This window comes from Abramis brama (genome assembly GCF_963993115.1).
Source record: "Abramis brama genome assembly, chromosome: 4".
NCBI lineage: Eukaryota > Metazoa > Chordata > Actinopteri > Cypriniformes > Leuciscidae > Abramis > Abramis brama.
Window position 1 is genome coordinate 31,244,627 of NC_139966.1, and position 21,831 is coordinate 31,266,457.

The 21,831-nt window shown below is 36.5% G+C and overlaps 1 long non-coding RNA gene across 1 annotated transcript; it reads right to left on the reverse strand.

The window, feature by feature from the left end:
* Nucleotides 1-11,568: 11,568 nt before the first annotated feature.
* Nucleotides 11,569-12,971, reverse strand: LOC311081837. The gene is made up of 2 exons (XR_014606017.1): nt 12,720-12,971; nt 11,569-12,352 (listed from the first exon to the last, which is right to left on the reverse strand). It is a non-coding gene; the product is annotated as an uncharacterized lncRNA (long non-coding RNA).
* Between the last annotated feature and the right edge of the window lie 8,860 nt (nt 12,972-21,831).

The following is a 21,831-nucleotide window of genomic DNA, read 5'->3' on the forward strand; positions in this document are numbered from 1 at the left end:
AAGCTGTTAGCATGCGCTCATCAAAGTTGGAGCTGTGGTGTGGTCTCTTTCTCCTCAATGAGGAGGGCTGAAGGCTGGGCTGGCTCTGGCTTCCACCTGCCTGTCCCTGGCTTATACCTGCCTGGCTCTGGCTTCCACCTGCCTGTCCCTGGCTTATACCTGCCTGGCTCTGGCTTCCACCTGCCTGTCCAAGAAGGCTGGACTGGCTCTGGCTTCCACCTGCCTGTCCAAGAAGGCTGGACTGGCTCTGGCTTTCATCTGGCTGTCCCTGAAGGCTGGACTCACACTGATGACTGCGTGTGCGCATCTCCTCTACCTGACTGTGCCCGGCCATGGCATATTCTCTTTCCTCTGGGGTCAGGTCTTCCCCAACCCCCCCTACCATATTACTGCACGTTAACCTATCTTCTAGGAATGGGTTGAGGAAGCCCATGACCCCACTGTAGCGCCATGGCCGGACACTGCTTGCGCCTGCCCCACTCCTATTCCTCTCTGCCTCCTTCCTCTTCTCCTTTCTGAACGTGTCTCTAAGGGACTTCCATCTTTTCCTGCACTCATCCGCTAGTAAAAAGACAATATGAAACTTTATTAAATATGTGACTGATGACATTTTTTATTTATTCAATATGTGACTGTAATGACATTTATCATTATTTTCTCCAGCTAAGCAATTTGTAGATAAATACCACAAGGGGAACAGGAATAGTACACTTTTGTTTTTTCCTTGCAGAATTATTTTTAATTAAAAAAAGGCAGAAGTGACTGCTTTCATTTTAAATATGTAAGAAATATGTTGTACTTCAAAATTAGATAACTATGATTATAACAGCTGATAATTACATCTAATGAAATTTGGCAGGCTAAAGTAGGCTATTGTACAGCATCAGTAAATTGCCATATCACAGTTGCACATTTAATTATGTAGAGACAAAAACTGATCTTGTAAAAATCGTAAAATTAACTTTACTGACTAATTTGCATAAACAACTGTTTTGCGTGACATGGCGCTAAAGTTATCATGCAATTCCCACTTTTTTCTAGAAAATATATAATGTTAATGCCAATCAGCAACTCACCAGAAACACCAACAATTTCAGACACCTTGTTCCATGCGTCATTCTTTTTTATTAATGTCCCTGTATGTAAACAGGGACAAGTCGTATAATAACGGGAAACCAGCAACAGAAATAATTAATTTTTCTTCCATTTTGCTTAGGAACTAATGTGGTCGGAACTAAAGTTTACAGGACTGCGTTCTCTTGTATCCTCTCAGGCGGAGGACTTCTACATTCCGATTGGTTGCCGCTGGTTGCCGCCGAACCGCGTCATAGCTTATTACCATAAAGTTGACTTGATTTCAATTCTTCTCGCCGCTCTCGCCGTCCAAGACGCGCCGCGCTGCCCTCGCCGGAGCTCGCCGCCGGCTCTCATTGAAAATGAATGGCTTCCGGCCACTTTGACGCTCTCGCCGCCTGCGGTGTGAACGCACAGTTAGGCTGTGTGAATTTGTATACCAAATCTTTAAAATTCTTGCTACATATCACATATTTGAGCTTAATGTTTTACAAATTATTTACTTCAAGTGGAAATCCAAAAATTACCCAAGGCGTAAAGTCCTCATCTTGTACACATGCTTTGAAAGAAACATATATTGAATTATTTTAAAGTGATGCCCTACAAATGAGATTGCTAGTATCAAAGTCCCTTTAGATCTTTTAGAAACCTGTGAAAATTACCTTACTGAAGCTGCTGAAGTTCATTTTCTTTCCTCATCATGACACTATAATAAAAATGTTTTAATACTTTTACTTTTGGTGGTGCTTTAAGCTCTATTATACTACTTTATGCCAAAGTTATGTGATTTTGTTTTAAGCTTTGTATTCTGTATCCATTTAAAAGTTAAATACACAAAAATAAGACAAATACATTTTAACGGTGTGTGGAGTGTGTGGGTATTTCTCTACAGTGCGGCACTTGTTTCAAAAACCATCTGGAATCTGCTACAAAATACACACACAAAACACTTAAAAAATATTAATTACTCAATGCCACATATTAAGCACTTTACAACTGACAATCTAGCTACTGTAAATTAAGTGTTTTGTAATAAAACTTGCAAAAACAGCATGACACAGTGAACTTACTAACAAATAAATGAAAAGAGAGTGTGTACCATTTGATTCCTTTATTAATATTATTTTTTTGCAATTATTTCTAAAAGCTGAAGAAATCTTTCCTCTCTCTCTTTTGTCTCCCTTTCTCTCTCTCTCACTTCTCGGTCTCTTCTTTCTTCTCTCTCTCTGGCCTCCTGTTCTAGTCTCTTCTCATGCTCTCGTCGCTCTTTCTTTTCTTTCCTCCTTTTCCTCCATCTCTCTCCATCGCCTCTCCTCCCTTTCAATGGCATCTCTTTCTCTTTCAGCTTCCCTCTCCTCCATCTCTCGGATCAGCTCCTCAAAATCGTTCCTTTTCCTCCCTACTCTTTCACGCTCTGACCTCACTGAGGATGGAGAGGTAACAGCAACATCCGGGCCAGATGAGGCAATAAGGGTGGGTGGTGTGATGGAGGGTCTGCCCCCTATTGCCTCATCCATGGCAGAATACCATTTCCAGGATGCTGCTGTTACCCCCCCCCCCCCCATCCCCCCATCCTCAGTGCTCACCCCAGTCTGTGGACATTTCAGATCCTACAAATATTTGAAAACAGAATATCAAGACAGTCAATTATATTGTAAAACATATGATTTGTTAAATGACTGCATTACAGGGCCAAACATGAGCATGATTCAATCATGACAGAATTCTCATTTTGGGGTGAACTACAATAATAATAAAAAAATCTTACTTTATATTTTTGTTTAAGGTTTTCCCTCTTTTTTTTTTATCTGAACAGCAGACATTTTGCCCTCTAGCCTCTGCTCTGTGATAAAAAAACTCTGCAATAAATGCACAGAAATCAAGCATAAAAGGAATGCAGTAAGAGCTAGAGTAGAAATGTTTACTAACTAATTAACTTACCATTGAATCTACAGCACTTGAATAAAATTACATATTACATTTGTCTTGTATACTTATTCAAAACCTTTTATTGCAGCATTTCTTTTTCCAGTGAAGAGGGCTTCATTAGCCACTCTCCACTGTATTAGAGCACGGGTGTGTTCATCAGCCCCTGCAAAATCAACACAGAATTTAACATGAGATGAACCATGGTCAATCTATTAATGTTACATAGACAAGCTGAGGTACACTTGTTAACAGTAGCTTGCTATGTAGCCAACAAATATTTCATAATATCAACACTGGTAAAGGAGAAATAAAATCGTTTTAATTTACTTAAGTTTTGTAACTATCTCATTAAACTGCTAAACAACGAACGTCTTTGTTTAAAGAAAACAGTGTTAGCTAGCTGATTTACATTAGCTTGGTCTATTCGGTAATAATAATGATAAAACTATAATTTTTCTGAATTGGCTGGAAAAGGACATCCTCAATTTACATTATTTAAACTTTTAACAAGTCAATCGTGTACTTATATGATAACTTATATGATTTAAACAAATACAATTTAACCACAAAGAAACAAAAATTGTTTTATAAAGTGCTTACACTTGAAAACAGCCGCGTGTCCGTTTTCCGCCATTTTTAAATATAACGACAACTCCTCCCGTGGCATCATGGGATAGTAAAGTGTCCATCGTATGCGCACTTCAGAATCTCGCCGGAATTAGTAGGTCATCCGGGTACTTTTCACCTACTGTTTTTCGAATTCTATGATTTCGGACATACTACTCTGCTCGCGTACTGTTTTTCGCATACTATATAGTAGGGAAGTATTCGATTTCGGACGCAGCTATAGTTAAGAGGCTGTGTGTAAAGTAACTGCACATGCGTTCTCTACTGGGTCCTTCACAGACACGAGTGAGTTATGGCATTTAAAACAATAAAAATAATATAATACGCACTGTTGCTCAGTATTAAATTATAGCTTGAGATGCATGATATTTTAATTTGTTACCAGCAGGATACACAAGAAGCACGTGCAGGGACGCGCTGACGGTAGTCGTGGTAACGAACACCACATCAACCTCTTGCGCGTCTGTGCTGAGCTTCCGGTGGAATCACAAAACAAAATGCACACTATAGTTGTTACGTCTTTGGTTGAAGCAGAGGAGGAAGCAGGATCCACGTGCAGTAGTCTTTTATTAAGTAACCTCAAAATTTAACATATACAAGCACAAACTCAGGACTAAGACTCGGGGAACAGAACAACAGCAATGGTGAAACAATAAACAAGAACTGACCAAGACTGAACTAAACACAGGGCTTAAATACACAGACAGACAAGCTAAACAAGATAACAAGGGGGCGTGGCTAATCAGAAACACCTGGGGAGACTAAACATAACGGGGAACTGCTGAACACAGGACAGGACAGAGGAACACAGACATAAATCATTACAATAGTGTCCCTGCTTGATATACAACCACTGATGAGCATATTCGGTTTGGATGAGTAAAAAAAACAACAACAACAACTATATGATTGCGGATTATAACCCAGAACCTCTGACACGCTTGGTAAAAATTCAACCACTGGCCCACTAATGTAGACAGGCAAATGATGCAGATCTATGCATTTTATTCATGTGAAAATTCTTGGCATTAACAATATATACTAGTAGATCTCATTAAACAATAAATTCAACCCAATGTACTATTTCTAGATTTCTGGACATCGTAACGTTATTTTTTTTTTTTGAAAATTGTTATTGTACATATATTCACAGATGGTACTTTAAGACGGTAAGAGGGTCATTTAAAAGCTTAAAATCAGTCTAAACCATATTACCATATAAACACTGCAACGTAAACATTAATTGTCACAAATCATAAACATTAGTTCATAAGCAATCAGGTGGCATGTGTGATAATAATTTATTGATTGCTCTGAAGTGCTGTTGGGTGGGGCCTGTAGAATGTGCAACAGCCAATCAAACGTGCAGCACTCATCATAAATACTGGCGGTAAATCTGAGTTCCCTCACTCTTCTTTGAGATGGCACCACCACGAGTTTGGATAGTCGGTAGTTCTATCGTCTGCAGGCTGCTTTCTTACATCTGTGAGCAGCGCCTCGATGAGAACATTGATCTGTGCTGTGAGATCACCTGGGATGGCAGAGGAGGTAGACTCTGGGAGCAGCTGCTTCTAGCTCTGCGTTCTCTCCGGGCCAAAGCTCCAGCTCCTGACATCCTGATCATCCACCTGGGTGGGAACAGTTTGTGTCAGGAGGGCCGCAACCGCATGGATTTCCTTCGGGAAATTAAGCGTGACACCTGGCCAAATGCTTCAAAATGTTTCCCAGTACCAGGCTGGTGTTTTCTCACATTCTGCCCCATCTGAGTTGGAGAGGTCAGACTGGCGGGACTGGCTACAGGGTTGAACGGAGCCGGCGGTGGATCAACGGTGCTGTGTCTGGCTTCTTGGCAGGGAGACAGATGCGACGTATTCGCCACCGAAACATCTGCCTCTCCCATCTGTCTAGCGATGGAGTCCACCTGAGCCCAGAGGGAAACCAGCTTCTGCTGAGCAACCTTTTAAAGGCAGCAGCAACGGCTCTTGTAAGAGCCACCCACTCATTCGAATAAAGAGCATTTTTAGAAGTGTGTGAAATTCTTTGTTCTTCACTTTACTTGAGGTCAGGTATCGGATACTTGTTATAAAATAAAAAATTTGATGGCAATTTTAAACCATTTAAACGACTCGCGCTTCAAGCGCACTGCTTTCTGTGCTACACACGCATCCAAACGTACATACAGAAAAAGTGATTTTTATGTGATTTTAAACCATTCAAGCACGAGAGGACCTGCATCCTGGTTTCAGTGCTGCAGGCATTTTGGATCCGTGCAACTCTTAAAGTGACAGACATTGTTGTTTCTTACAAATAATTTGCTTTGCTAAAATATCACAAACAATGATAGGGAATGTTATGCTTGATATACAACCACTGATAAACATATTCGGTTTTGATTACAACCCAGAACCTCTGACACGCTTGGCAAATATTCAACCACTGGACCATAAATGAACACAAGTAATGATTGCGGATCTATGCATTTATTCATGTGAAAATTCTCGGCACTAATAATATAGGCTAATGAGTACATCTCATTAAAACAATGATAGGAAATCTTGTTATGACTTTATAATAAATAAATAAAAATGGAACTTAGTTAAACTATATCAATATATAGGCTATAGTGTTCACTCAGAACACCCTAGCAACCGTTTAGAGCCACCTAGAAACCATATTGCAACATATAGAAGCCATATTTCAGCCCCACAATATCGTACAGACATGGTTGTTGGCTCGTATGCAATCATGTACAACATTGTAGCATCTACCCTAGCAACCGAGTGGCGAGTTTTGCCACTGCAAGCACCACTCACATTTTCTCCAGGAAATGCAAATTCTAGTTGTTTTTACTATTCTATTGTATTTACATTGTATCTGCTACCGACTGTCTGCAAGATCTGAAAGGCAAGTTCATTCTTGTCTGATATGAAAGTAAGCCTTTTGTGGGACAGGTCATCCAGGTGGTGGGCGAAGAAGGGGAAGTGAGCTGCATGCAACAGCTGGATTAAAACCTTTCATAAAAGTTATACATGAATTTTGAACAATACCCGTTCTTGTCTTAGGACAACTTTGATGAACTTTTTTGATCCACTTCAAATGTTGACTACTGTAATATCCGAGCCAGAACCTTTGAACTTGCGTCATTCAAAACGATAAATAAAAATATATTTTTGTCTTAACTGTAATTACAATACGAGACATGGGTTCACTGTTCATCACTGTGATAATTTCTTGTAGCCAGATGTGTTTTGTTTTTTTTCAGCATTGAAAAAAATTCAACCACTTCAGCTTAACTTGTTGACTGTCATGCTTGATTTTCTGAGTCAATTTCTTCAACAAACAAACAAACAAACTGCGCCTTTAGCTGTAGAAGCAACATGGTCAGGTGGTGTAAACTGATTTGTGTCAATTGGCATAACCAGTATTTTTCATAAAAATATAATATAGGAAAATTAATGTGGAATAAAATGTAATCATCTAGTTTAGTGTATTAACGGTTTTTAACAATTTTGTCAAAGATTATTTAGACAACAAGTGTTTTCAGCATATGTCCACCCCAAATATTGCAAAAACGCATTAAAATTCACATTTCGGGGAGCACACTAATTAAAAAAAAATCTATTTTTGTGTGATATTTTAAAATAAAGCATTTATTTCTATTGAGTATGCTTACATGCCAGCTAGGTGGATAAAATATTTTATATTTCTTATTCTTTGGCAGTTACACCATTTGACATTTTAGGTACGTTCAGTCTTAACTTTCGTAAAAAATGGTGCAAATGTCATTTTTAATTACATAAAATCATCATAAATACTGAAACCAAAAATGAAAATGAAACCAACCTGTTTGTTCCTCAGTATCTTCTTGTTTCACTTGTTTCTTCAATTTTCATTTCTTCACTTTCACTTCTTTCACTTCACTTTCACTTTAATAAATGCCATCTTTATAATAGTGTCATGTAGATCTCGGTTGCTTCACCAGGAGTTTTTCTGTATGTTTCATATCATTATGTTGAAGATGATAATAATTAACAGAAAGAAAAATAATTCTAAACTAAATCTCTGTGTGTGTCTCAATCAGCTCTAGTTCAGTAGTTCAGTGCACTGGTAAGAGTCAGTCAGAGTGAGAGTTAATGGGCTTAACCCTCTGGGGACCAGGGTGTTTTTGGGGCCCTTGGGATGTTTTGACATGCCCTGACATTTGTGCTTTTTTTCAGTTATTTATAAACATGTTAATGGCAAAGGTGTAAATTCACTCTATATAGCACAAACGGGGCTACCATAATATGTAAGTAACATGTATGTACATGTTTGTATTTTTAAGAGAATAATGTTTATGCGTGGTTATTGAAAAAAATAAAAATGAAAGTTGCTGAAATAAGACCACAAAACACATACTAAATATATGTCCACAAGAACGAGGAGTGGTTTACACCTGAGAATACAATGTCCCACCCACTCTGCATAATGAGCCATTCATTCAGGTGTGACACTGACTGAGCCACAATGCAAGGACAAAATATATATTTAGAAGAAGACTTATATTGACCATTTAAGATTTTGCTTACATCTATCTTGTAAATATGTTTTGCTATTTTATTAAAAAGGTTACAATTACAACAATAATTACAATTTCAACAATATTTCAAGTGTACTCTTTCTTTGTAAAAAAAAAAAAAAAAATGATTATAGGCCTACATTTTATCATATGTATTCATTAGTTTGAATATAGCCAACATAGGAACATCTAACATCTTAGTTGATGACTTTATTTTTGACAAAAATAGTATATATATATATTTGATGTGGCAGTATATTCTACAGTAAAAACTGTACCCAAATCTAGTCAACAAAATGTTGTCTTTCATATTTCGCCTGACTATAACGTTGTTTTTATGAAATATTAGGGCATATAAATGTTAATTTGCAGTTTAATATGTTGCTTATACAGACATTTTATGTCAACATATTTCAGTCGATTTTTACTCATCTCAGTATAGCCAAGCATTTTAGTTGATTAAAGCGGTTTATTCTTTCACACACAGACACGCGATTCATATTTAGGTCAAACAGGCAAACATTCTGTTTCAAACAGGCAAACATTGCCGATGTAATTCCAAGTTAGCTTTTGCTAACCGTGAAAGCTTATTTGGTAATAAACGGTCGCATTGCATATAGTAATCTAATGTTATACATGAGACCAATATAATGAGTCCGCTCCACAGAGCCTGGTAAACCTGCTCTGTGTTCGACTTCATTACACCATCAGCCAGATGATGGCCAGTTGAAGTTGCTGTGACTGTTGTTCATGACTAACGTTAACGTTACCACATGGCCAACTCAAGCATGTTCAAAGAGAATATTTTCGTGAGGTAACGTTAATAGGCCTATTCAATTCCATCTTCAATTCAATTTGTTTTATTGACATTATATTTACAACTACATTGTCAAAGCAACCAGACAAGAGACAATTCCCACGAATATTCCTATGTCATTCAGTATTGCCGTTAGTGAAAGAGCTAAAACAAATCATAAAAAATACTTACTTCACATACACCAGAGCAACAAGTAGGTGATTGCTAATATAATTTTTCATTGCATTGATATTTCACTGACGAATCACAACAGCATATGTCCACCGACAGTTCCGCCATGCTTTTTGTTAATCTTGCTGTCTCCCTTGGTCATCATCACTTCTCCCCGAGAGGTGCCCCGGTGTTTGGACACTACATCTAAATGGTTCACTAGTCCTATAGTGGTTAGTAAGTGATTCAGAACACAGCCAACATAGGTTGGATGGGATAGCAGAGTAAAGACAATGCATTGGCCATAGCAAGGCAGCGTAGATGCATATCATTGTTATGATTTGTAATATTCCGTCTTCCGTTATCCAGATCCAATGTTCTAAAATTTCCAATTCTTGCAGGAGGAATATACTGCAATAGCTGATGCTGCACAGTCGCTAATATCATTGATTTCGAGAAGACAGCAACAACCCGAAGGCAGTGGTCAAGGAGGAAGAGGGCAACCACCTCGAAGGTTGCAGTCAGATGGATACAACACCCCTAGTACATCAGTTGGAACAAGTCAGCTGCCGACGATCCAAAATGAAATGCAGAGGTAGGTGCCGCCACACTATATTGCAATTCTTCATATACATATTACTCTTTTTGTGACTGATTACTATGCTGACTTTGGTCTTGCAGTGTATAACGTTACAATACACTTGCTTCATATACCAGAACACAGAACATGTAAAAAAATACAAAGATAGAAAACTAGATAACTGGTACAGACACATGCTGGTTTCATTGAACAACAATCTTTTAATTGCTGTCACAAAATAGCTTTTGATTTTTTGTTTTTATATATATTTTTTGTCCCATGGCACATATGGTTATGTTTATTGCCCACTAGCATCAATGGCTGTACAGACTAGGTTTTCTAAAATCCATCATGATTGTGCTGCAATAGTGTAATTCTCTCTTCACTTGTTGTTTTCACTAATTGTGTTTTTTCACTGACATGCACAAAGAAGAATATAAACCTGATAAGATAAAATACTGCATGAAATGCTGTTGTTACTGAAAAATCTTTAAATACTTTGACTTTCACTTCAGTGGGTAATGATATATTTGAAGGATACATTGATTTTCTAAATGCAGTGTACAACTTGTGTTTGCAGTGTTTATCCTTTTTGTTTCAAGTCATTTCCAGGTTATTTTCGTCGTGAAATGATTCGCTATCCAAAATATCTCCAGCGATAGCCATAAAATATGTCAGGCTTCAGTTGGTGCTGTCTAGTCCGACTGATCGCACACCAAAGCCATCTGAAGAAATCAAACTCCTCGAGGCAGGCTTGGGGAAAAGAACCATGACAGTGGCTGATAACTCTTGCCATGAGGAGGTAATCTAGATTTGATGTGTTTTTGTTGCGTCACAAGAGTTTAACTCTTCTATTCTAACATCAATTTGCAATTTGCTAATCACTATTTCAGTTAAATGGTTATTGCTTCATTATAACCTTTTTAAAGACCCCCTACACTCACGTTAAAATTCTGCTGTGGTTAATATTTTTTTTACATGGTTTTCCCACATAAACCTCAGAATGTTTGCCTGGTTTTCCTTCTAAAAACCTCTGAAAAGGGTCTGGAAGCACATCTACTCTTTCTCCCTCATTTATAAATTCTGGATCTATGAATTTTCAAATATGTAAATAGAACCACTGCTTGCATGAGAATGTTAATAAAAAAAAAAACTTGTGACAAAACTTGTACACATACAAGTATATTCTAATGTTGTTGTTATTAATGCAGATCCAAGGTACATAAAAAGTTTAGTTTCAAGTCATACCATGCCAAGGTGTGAGAAAAAAGGAAAACAAGAAAAGTCTGTGCTTGCTGCAACTTAAAAAAAGAAGATAGTAGAGGTATTTTAAGCAATATTTGATTAGTAGATAAGTACTTGAAGTAGATCTGGAACAAGTAGTAGCACAAAGGATCTCAGTACTTGAGGCAGTACTGGAAGTAGTAGTAGTATAATGGGTTAAAATACTTAAAGTAAAGGAACATATTTAATTGTTTAACTGACAGGGACAAATGCATGACACATTGCTTCATAATACAGGCAACTTAATTCAGAAATGGTTGAATGAAATCTTCATGGTGTAGTTCGCTTAAACAGTGTAAAAATAGTTGGGTAACGAAATTTAGGTGGAAGAATAATATAGAAATAATTCTTGCTTTGATAAAGTAAGGGCACTGTATTTCCCAAAATGCACGTATAGGCTAAATCAGCGTCTTCACAGCAAGGGAAATGTTTGGAATAACAAGTAGGACTGTGTGTGTAGCACACGTGTCAAATAATATTGAACTTGTTACTAATATTCACTTTAGGCTAGTAGGTTCGACTATGGAGGTGTAATAACGACAACACTGGTTAAATAATAAAGTAGATCTTTGTATTTAAATGAATGATTGGAAGTAATTGTTGATATTCAAAAAATAAAATAAATTAAAATAAATTAAATAAACAATTTGTGACAGTCTTTTGATCAATATCAAACCACAGTTATATGGATTAAATTCACAATCAATGAACAATTTCACTTGACTCTGTTCGTTCAATTAGTTGGATGCACCCTCTAGGCTATAAGAATATCCTAAAATACTATACCTTCAAAATCAATATCAAATACAACCCTATAAACCTTTACAAATGGTCACAATTGTAAATGTTGACAACTCACTGAATCACATTCAAAAATAAACTCAAAAGAATTGAACAAAATACAAACAAACAGTTAAGTAGACAGCAGTTCAATGAATCAGTTCAAAAGATTGTTTGAAAAGTTCAGTTCAAGTTCGTTTAGAGGCTCAGATTCAAAAATTTGTTTCAAAAGATTCAATCCAAAAGATTCAGTTCAAAAGATTCAGTTCGGAGAATCCAAAGTTCCTTAGAATCGTAAAATGATTCTATAGTTTCAAAGAAAAATCTGTTGTGCAGAAAAATAAAATACTCTGAGCAGTCTTTCAAAAACAAAGCTCAGTCCTGTTTAGGAAAAAAAAACTATCAGGCAATCAGAACTTTCCTACCCGAATCCACAGGTGTTGATTTGAACTCAAATCTGAAATCATTCAATGTTCATCTCACTGGGAAGGCTCGCCATCTTAGATCGTCGCGCTGAAATGAACGCAGTTCCAGCAGGACAAAAAAACCCGACCTGAATATGTAACAGGCAGTATTTAGTTCACAATACACATTAGGTTCACTGCTTTTAGGTTAACAACAGTAATTAGTAGCACTTGTTATCATGTTCAACATATAACAGCTACATTTCCATCGAAATTCGACAGCTTAGATGACATTATGCAAACTCAACAACATAAAATCACTCGTTCAATATGATCAACCACAAAATATGAACATTACGAACTCATATACACATTTTAACCATTACATCACTTTTTGCTCGTTAACCATCAGATCTTATCAGCACTTCATACGTTTTCACTCTCTCTCAATTTAACACATCAGTACACAATTAATCACATTTATGAAAGTTTACACATTTCAAAATGTGTACTCACCAAATCCAAAGAAAATCGACCATATAAATGTCTCTTTTTCAATCCTCTCTGTCGATCTGAACTTTTACAAAAAGTTATGCTGCTGCTCGTCTCGCAGTAACGCAGAGAATGTAAAATGGCTTCCCCCATACAGAAACTAACGTGGTGGGGCGGGACATCAACAATAAATCTCACGCAATTGGACAATCATTAAGATGTCAATCATCACACTGAAATGCGTTTCTTTTTGATTTTATAATTTTTCTTGCACTCTTTAATAATTTCTGCTTAGTTTTAACAACTCTTTCAAAACTTCCTTTTTATAATTAATTTGTTTAATTATAAAGGGTTACATGTGCGGCACAGCTTGCCCTTTATATTGTACAACAGACCAATTAAATTAGGCAGAATAACTCTTTATATGTTTGGTTGACTGTGTTTCATTTTGATAATGAGCAGTCTGCGATATGAAGCAACGCCAGAACTGATAGCCTACTATGTTGTGTGAGAGCGCGATGCGCCTGCGCCATCACTTGGATTTGTTCCACTGCTGGGAAATAACTTAATACTCTGTTATTTATAGTCATACAGATAATATGACATCATTCGAAACAGTAAAATGTATATTTTTATTTGTGTACATTCAAAATGACTACAAAATATCATGCCATTGAAAAATAAATAAAACAACATGATGCGCTGCTTTAGCGCGTCTCGGTCTCTTTAGATCTTTCTGGCGCTCACAAAAAATGAACCAAAAACAGAGAATAGCCTTCTTGGCGCGCCTACTTTTGAAAGTCAACATTTAGATTATTTAACGTTAAATGCATTATATATGCCTGAGTCACTTTGGAATAAATCACAGCGTGTTTCATGATAAAACGTGACTTAGCCTATACAGTCCAGAAAATAGGCTATAGGTTATAGCAAATTCAGACCAACTGCTGGTCTACACAGAGAAAAAGCCCTTTCTAGGCTCTTCTGTTGTACCGAGCCATTCGTTAGTCTAGTTGTTTGATGAGAAAATGAAATGTAGCCTATAGTTGCAATACACGCGTTAAGTTTTGTAAGCTCCGTGCAACTGCTGCAGCGGACTATTATTACTAGAATATTAGACATCTAATACTCAAGCTGTTTTCTCATTTTTCTACTCTTAATATTAAATAAAAAAACGACTGAACGAAAGATACACGGATTCTCTTGAACCACCACCGCGTTTGCAGCAGAAAACTACTGCAGCTGCAGCCAAAATGCTCTGTTCGACTTATCTGAGATCCTTTACTCTTCCCTGTGGATGACCTGTGACCTACTTTCTGTAAGATCTGAATTTTTGAGTTTGAATTTTTGAGATTGAATTTTAGAAAACTGAATTTGAAGTTCCGAATTTCTTCATCTTGAAAACTTGAATCTGTATTTTTTTAAACTGAATATTTGCAGTATAAGAATTCAGAACAAAAAAACTAGCTGTTTGAAAATACATGTCTATAAAATTCAGCCATAAAAACATTTCAATTTGTTAAATTTCGAATGTTCAATATTCGTTTAAAAAAATCAAATTCAGAACTATTTAAACTACCACCTAAAATTCAATTTTGTTAGATTACACTTGCAAATAATTCAAATTTACACAATTCAAATTCAAATCATTTTGTCATATTATAAGCTCCATATAGATTATAATGCTGAAAAAGCTGCACCCTCCACCACCATTCCGGCACAAGAGGACATGGCTGGAAAGATGGTTATAGTCTCTTATGACAAAAAGCCTTTTGTTGGGCAGGTACTGAAGATCGTCGGGGAAGAAATCGAGGTCTCCTGTATGCAACAGTCTGGGACGAAGAATTGCTTCATATGGCCCCAAACCCGAGATGTGCTCTTTTACTTCCAATCAGATATCATAGCTGTCATCTCAGAACCAGAACCATCAACCAGTCGAAGCTCAAGATTGTCATCTGAGGACTGGGAAAGATTCATATCGGTCTGAAAAGTATAAGAATGACCAGCTCTTTGTGGTAGTGGTGTGCGTGTGCGTGTGCGTGTGCGTGGGTGGGGGGGAGGGGGATGTTTGTTCATATGCATCAAGAATAACAGGTTTGTCTTCATTTGTAATGGTTTAGTAAAGTGATGAATTTTGTTGTAGCTGAAAGGCAAAAAACTGTGTGAGGAGTTATACATTTGATGAAAGATAATGTTACTGTTTGTCTCCACAATGTTACTGTTATTTGTTATACATTTTTCGTGAAAAAGTGATGAATCTTTTGATATGAGCTATTACTGTAAATTATATGAGATTAGGTTGTTCATAACCTTTTGATAGCAGACATGAATGTTACTGTTCTTTTTTAACTGAATGTTAAAAACTTTTTCACAAGTTATCTCACTGTTGTAAATCTGACTGATATTGTCATGTATTACATATAGCACGTCCTATGTGTTCCTTGTACTGAAAGAGAGTTGAGTTGACTAAAAGAAATGTTCAAGTGTTGGGAAATATATTCTACTGTTAATAAAAGGTTCACTTGAGATGCCTTGTGTTTCCTGGAGAAATAGAAAAAATAGCCAAGCTCCTCGGCTACTCCCCTGCAGAGATAGACAAGATTGTCCAGCAATGGCGTGCCATCCATCTTAGTAAATGGAATGAGACAAAAAACACACTGGGTTTCTGGAGTGAGATTTGGAAGTTCAGAGATGCAGCTGATATCAATCCGTTTCAAGAACTTGCCATGGCTGCTGTGTCCGTGTTGTCCTTACCACACTCGAATGCTGAAGTCGAGAGAGCATTCAGCCAGATGAGTGTGGTAAAAAGCAAGCTTAGAAATCGGATGTCCTTGCAGACCCTTAACTCCATCCTGTACATTCGATATGGACTGAAGCTGTCTGGTGAGGCTTGCTATGAGCACCAGCTGCCTGATTATGTTTTGCAGCTTTTCGGCACATCAGCTGCTTACTCATTTAAGTCAGCTCCCTCAGTTGCTGAACCTGCCATAGAGAGCCTTGACCAAAATGACGATGACCCACTCTTTCTGTGAGCCAGCACAGCCTGTCTGTTTGTGGAGGGGGGTCTGAAAAAAACACAATCAACCTGAATTAGGGCCAGACTAGTTACCATTTTCTCAGATTATCTCTATTATCTCCTATTTTCTTTCTATTATCTCTTTTTGGTCCATCTAGATTGTTTAAACATTTTTTTTTTAAATGTTATGGTTAAAAATGTTAATGTTTTACTGTGACTTGTTGTAGGCTCCAAAGTGGACCATAAGGTTAAAAACCAAACTTAAGAAGAAAAACAAAAAAAGATTGTATACAAAAAAAATTGATGGTTAAAAATGTTAATGTTTACTGTGACTTGTTGTAGGCTCCTAAGTGGACCATAGGGTTAAAAACCAAACTTAAGAAAAAAAGAAAAAAGATTGTATTAAAAAAAAATGTTATGGTTAAAAATGTTAATGTTTTACTGTGACTTGTTGTAGGCTCCATAAGTGGACCATAAGGTTAAAAACCAAACCAAACAAAAAAATAAATAAAAAAAATAAACAACCTATAAAATAAATAAATAAATAAACAAAAACAAAAAACTAAGTAACTCCGCCAGAGTGTCTCTTTTGGGTCACTTTTGCCGGTCCCAAGCCCGGATAAAGGAGGAGGGTTGTAATTGTGATTTTAAAAAAAATCAAGAATCAACAGAAGAAAGTTAATTTGTGGTTCTAAACATAATCAGGGTGTTTTTTACTCACCTTTTGTCTCTCCAACGACGTTATTCCTCTCTCCTACAGTGTCCATCACAATTACATGCACTATGCACATGGTCAGTTATGCAAATTAGGTGATGATGTAATTTAGCAACTTCTAGCTACTTTTAGGACAGCCAATAGCTACTTTCCTTACTGAGGAGTGGGCAACACTGCCTGCGTGCCGTAACTCTGTCTGACGCACCCATCGCTAGCCTAGCTTAGCACAAAGACTGGGGGTAAACAGCTCCAGCTAGTCTACTGCTCCCAATAATGTCACAAAATAACGCCAACATTTTCCTATTTACATGTTGTGATTTGTATAGTCACAGCGTGTACAAATAACAAGGTCACATGAGACACAGCCATCTTCTAACCATATACATACTGGGAACTATATTCTCAGAAGGCGAAGCACTGCTACTTGGGTGGAGTGATTTGCTCGCAGCACTTGAGAAGCCCTGTGGTGAGGAGCAGAGAGTTCGCTCAGATTTGGAGCAAATCACTCTGCAGAAGTAGCAGTGCTTCGCCTTCTGAGAATATAGTTCCCAGTATGTATACGGTTAGAAGATGGCTCTGTCTCATGTGACCTTGTTATTTGTACACGCTGTGACTATATGTGATATAGTGATTTTTATGTTTATTAATTTCTTCAAATGCATTATAGTCATCATTTTTTTTTTTTAAGAATTACCTTAAAGTTATTGTTATTTTTTTAACCCCCCCCCCCCAAAAAAAACAACAACAACAAAAAAAAAACAAAAAAAAAAACAACAAAACAAAACTCAATATGAACCTGAGGGTTGTTCCATAAAACAAGATTAGAATACAAGCCAGGCTTATTTTGGTTAGTCAGACTTATTGTCGGTGGATTCTGTTTCATAAAGCAAACTTAAAATAGTTCAAACTCAGTTACCCTGGCAACTTATGCTGGGAAACTAGCCTGGTCCAGGGCAGGCTAACTGTCAGGCTAAGCCTCAGCTGTTACACAGATCCTCTAACACTGACCAACAAGAACACAATGATATTACCACTGACACTCTCTCATACCATTATTGGACTTTATTAACCACTATTAGTCCAAAAATAAATACACAGTATACAGAAAATCAACTTAAATAAGGCTACAATGATAAATTAGACAATATAGACCTTTCTCTCTCTCTCTCTCTCTCTCTCTCTCTCTATATATATATATATATACACATATATATGTACTGTATTTATAGATATAGATAGATAAATACAATATATATACTACAGGTTTTCTTTTTTTACTGGCTGAATGTTTTGTGCCCAAGATTTAATTAGATTGTTTTAAAGATTTATGAATACATTTCTCTCTGGTTTTGTTTGGCAGCTGTAGTACATGTTTATGATTATTAGAAGAACATTAGAACACAATCTAAAAAAAAAGCTTTTTAAAGCAGAAGTTAAAATCACAAAATTAAAAATAAATAATTACAAAAGCACAATATAAATTTTAACTGGTAAGATGAATCTGAGCTTAGTAATTGACAGTATATTAGCCTACATTTGATTTACCCCAATAGTCCCTTTACAGTTATTGCTATCATAAAAATACACTTGTAGGTTTAAAATTCTAAATAAGGGACATCTAATGTCCAAATAACAAATATTTTAGCATATATATATATATATATATATATTTTATGTCTTTCAATTCAAACACATTTAACACAATTATACAAATGGACAGTTCCTTTAAAGACATCATATTTTCCCCCAATAAATATTCCTTATTTTTCCTTCTACTTTTTTTCTTTTGTGATAATACCCACCAACACATACATATGATTTAAGGGGAAAAAGACAAAAAACAATACATAAATATTAATACAAATCTAACATTCACATATTTATATCAAACTCTTATAATGACACATAATTCCTAATAGTTATTCAAGTAATATTATTTAAATATCAAATATTCAATATTAAATAAGTAAATAAATAAAATAACAAATAACTAGAATTAAAAGGCAGGAAGGGTTATATAAAAATGTAGTTAATGTAGGCTAATATATATTCCTTTATTTTATGGAATATTCTTTGATTTTACAGTTGCACATATCTTTTCAAAATGTATACATTTGCTCTTAATTTCATTTTATCCTCTCCATAATGTACTTTAGAAACTAAATCTACTCATTTAAAACTGTGGATTCTTGCTTTCTCCAAAAAGTATTGCATTAAAAGCTGTAATTCTCAGCATTCTAAATAAGTATACATCATCTTTATTAAGTAGCATAGGTCCTATACCCAAAACTATATTTTGTATCTTTATATATTTAGTTTCTTAAAATAAACTTCCCTGAATTAGGCTACTTCTGTTCACTGAAGTACGTCTGTTCGCTAGAAATGCGTGCACACGCAATTATCTAGACTTGATAAACCTGGATCAAATTAGTGAGATTGCGTGAACTTCAATTACCTTTTATGGAACCACTTTAGCCCCAACTTATTTGTTAGGCTCATTCAAGTCCGGTTTTGGAGTTTAATCCCCGCTTTTCTAAGCGTCTTTTATGGAACAACCCTCTGGACTACATGAGGGTAAACAGTAATTATAGCTCGACCTTGTCAGCTGTACCTTGTTCTCATAATAACAAAAACACTTAACAATATGAACCTTGGCTGCAGGGTACAGCTGACAGGACTACGAATAAATGACCCAAGACTTACTAAATAAGCTTATGAACACCCCTCATGGCCTTGTCAGCTGTACCCCGCTCTCTTCCTGTTCCTGGCTGCACTGTGCCTCAAAGATCATTCGGTGTATATCAAATTTCACTTTTTCCCTCCTTCTTGATGTGAGAGTTTTAATTTGTGGCAACAGGCTACGGAGGAAAAGTTCATCTGGGTCTTCAGATGCTGGTGGAGGATTGGATGGTGCTGCCTCTGCCCTGTTTAGAGTTGAGACAAGATGTTTCTCAAAAAGAGATAGTGTAGATAGACTTCTTCTTCTTTCTCCTGTCTTGGTTGCTTTCTGCTGCTGGTTGGATCTTGTTGGCTGCTGGTTGGATCTAGATGGCTGCTTGAAGGATGTAGCTGGCTTGTCACAGGATCTGGCTGGATGGCTGGCTCTCCCTGACCCGCTGACTGTCTGACTGACACTGGGCATTGGACTCTAGCTACCAAAATGGACTCCCCAACCCCTTGATGCATGTTCCCACTAGTGACTAGGGTTGAGGAAGCCCATGATGGCACTGTACTTCCAAGGCTTAGCATGATCAGCTGCTGAGACACTTTTTCTATCTTTGGTTTTATTTAATTCCCTCCTGTATATATCACAGAGGTTTTTCCTTTTTTTTTGTTGCATTCTTCAACTAACAATAAAAAAATGATGTATGAGCACACACACAAATATTACTATTAAATATTAATATTATTATTAAAATGTATAACAAAGTATGATCAGATGCAATGAGTAAGCGTAGTATAGGCCTATAGTTTATTCTGTAATATATTGCAATACAATATAAGATCTGTATATACAAATATAAGATATACAGTATATTTCATAGAATACATATAAAATATTAATATACTGTATCTATCAGTATATTAATGCAGTATTAATATCAAGTATAAATTTCAATAGTATATACATTATACAGTACATGATATACACGTGTAAATGGAGAGTGTAAACAGCACTAAAATATTAGCAAAGCTACTATAGTACGTTTAGGTTTTGTTTACTGTCTCTCACGTAACACATTGTCAAAACAAATAATTTAATAGTTAATTTTACAGGCTATTCAATAATTTAAAACTACTTGGAATCCCCGCAATCTCTGAAACTCCTTTCCACGCATCATTCTTTTTATATATGTCCCTGTACGTGGGCAGAGACATGTCATATAAAATTGGTAAATTGCTAACCGCAAGGATAAATTTTTCCTCCATCTTTCCGTCAATGCACTGCAGGCCCAGGGGCTGAGCGGAGAAGGATCACGCGCACTCCACTCCTATTGGTTGTTGCTCCCGAAAGTCGCTCTTCATTTGCATAAAGTAGATCTCAACTTTGTTGCGTCGTCAGACACGCCCCATCCGGTCGCCAACGGTCGCTGGAAATCGCCCGCTCCCCATTGAAATTAATGGTATCGTGTCGCTTTGTCGCTTGTAGTGTGAACAGGGCTAAAGACTATTGAATGTCTGCATGTAGGCTACAGTATGTCTGCTCTTTGAAAGTAAAACACATAGGCTAGCCTCACAAGCACAGGATTCAGGAAAAAAATTTTTTTGTGTTGTTCAAGGTGTACAATATACTGTATATATGTACTGCCTTTAATGTCCATTTATAGTCTTTACACATCAGCTTGGATACTTGCATGGTTAAAAAACTGCTAATTTCAAGACGCTGACGTCACGTCAGGTTGTCATATGGGTCACCCGTTCAGAAGTACAAGACGTTCGGATTGACGTTCGATCGGTCATTCGGATGTTTCATTTTGGCACAGGGCGCGCGCCATACTAACCAAGCTTAAAGACGTGGTGTGGAGAACGTCTGCCCTCTTAACGTCACAACGATCTAAGTTTACAAACGTGACTACGTGCGTGTGACATGCATGTGGAGAACGTTCGTTCTTCTTAACACCATACTTAATGTGCCTTGGCTAATTTCAAAATAGCGCACATACTGTTATAAAGCTACTTGTATGATGGACTTGTCTTATTTGAGACACTGTTCAAACAGTGTGGGCTAGAAGATTTGATCATTTGATCATTTTTGTTGTTGTTTTTACATTGTTTAGCCTATACTTCTTTATATTGTGTATTGTTTGCTTATGTTAAAATTGTGTTCAAATGTTCATTATTTGTAGATTATATACTATAAATATTACATTTATGCCCTAAACCTTGACTGGCTGTTATTCTTTATACCTTATTTATTTTAGTATGATATTATATTGGTTAATCATTATAGAAGTATTGTAAACATGACTGTTATGCCATAGTTGTAGTCAAGAGTTTTTTTTTACAATATAACTGCAGTGGCGAAGGTTGTTTTGACTTCTAATTGATGTCAATCTGTTCTAACAAGAATTCCAGTGATGACAAAATTTTATAACAATACAGACTGAGCAATATGGAATGAAAAACGTGTACTTCATTAACTGCGATATTGTTAAGTGAATGCTTGTTTTTACTGTAATTCTTATATTTCTGTAACAAACTTGTTTAATTCCCAGGATTTAAAGATTTAGTGTAGCATTTATGATTATTGTGTGTTTGTGTGTGCTTTCTTAAGAGCAGGGTAAAGCTATGGGTATCTCATGTAAATAGGTAGACAGGAATAGGACCAGCATGCAGGCAAGATCACACAATAAAGCAGTCATACTCTGACCATTTAAATCCATTATTCTGTTGAGATATGCTAC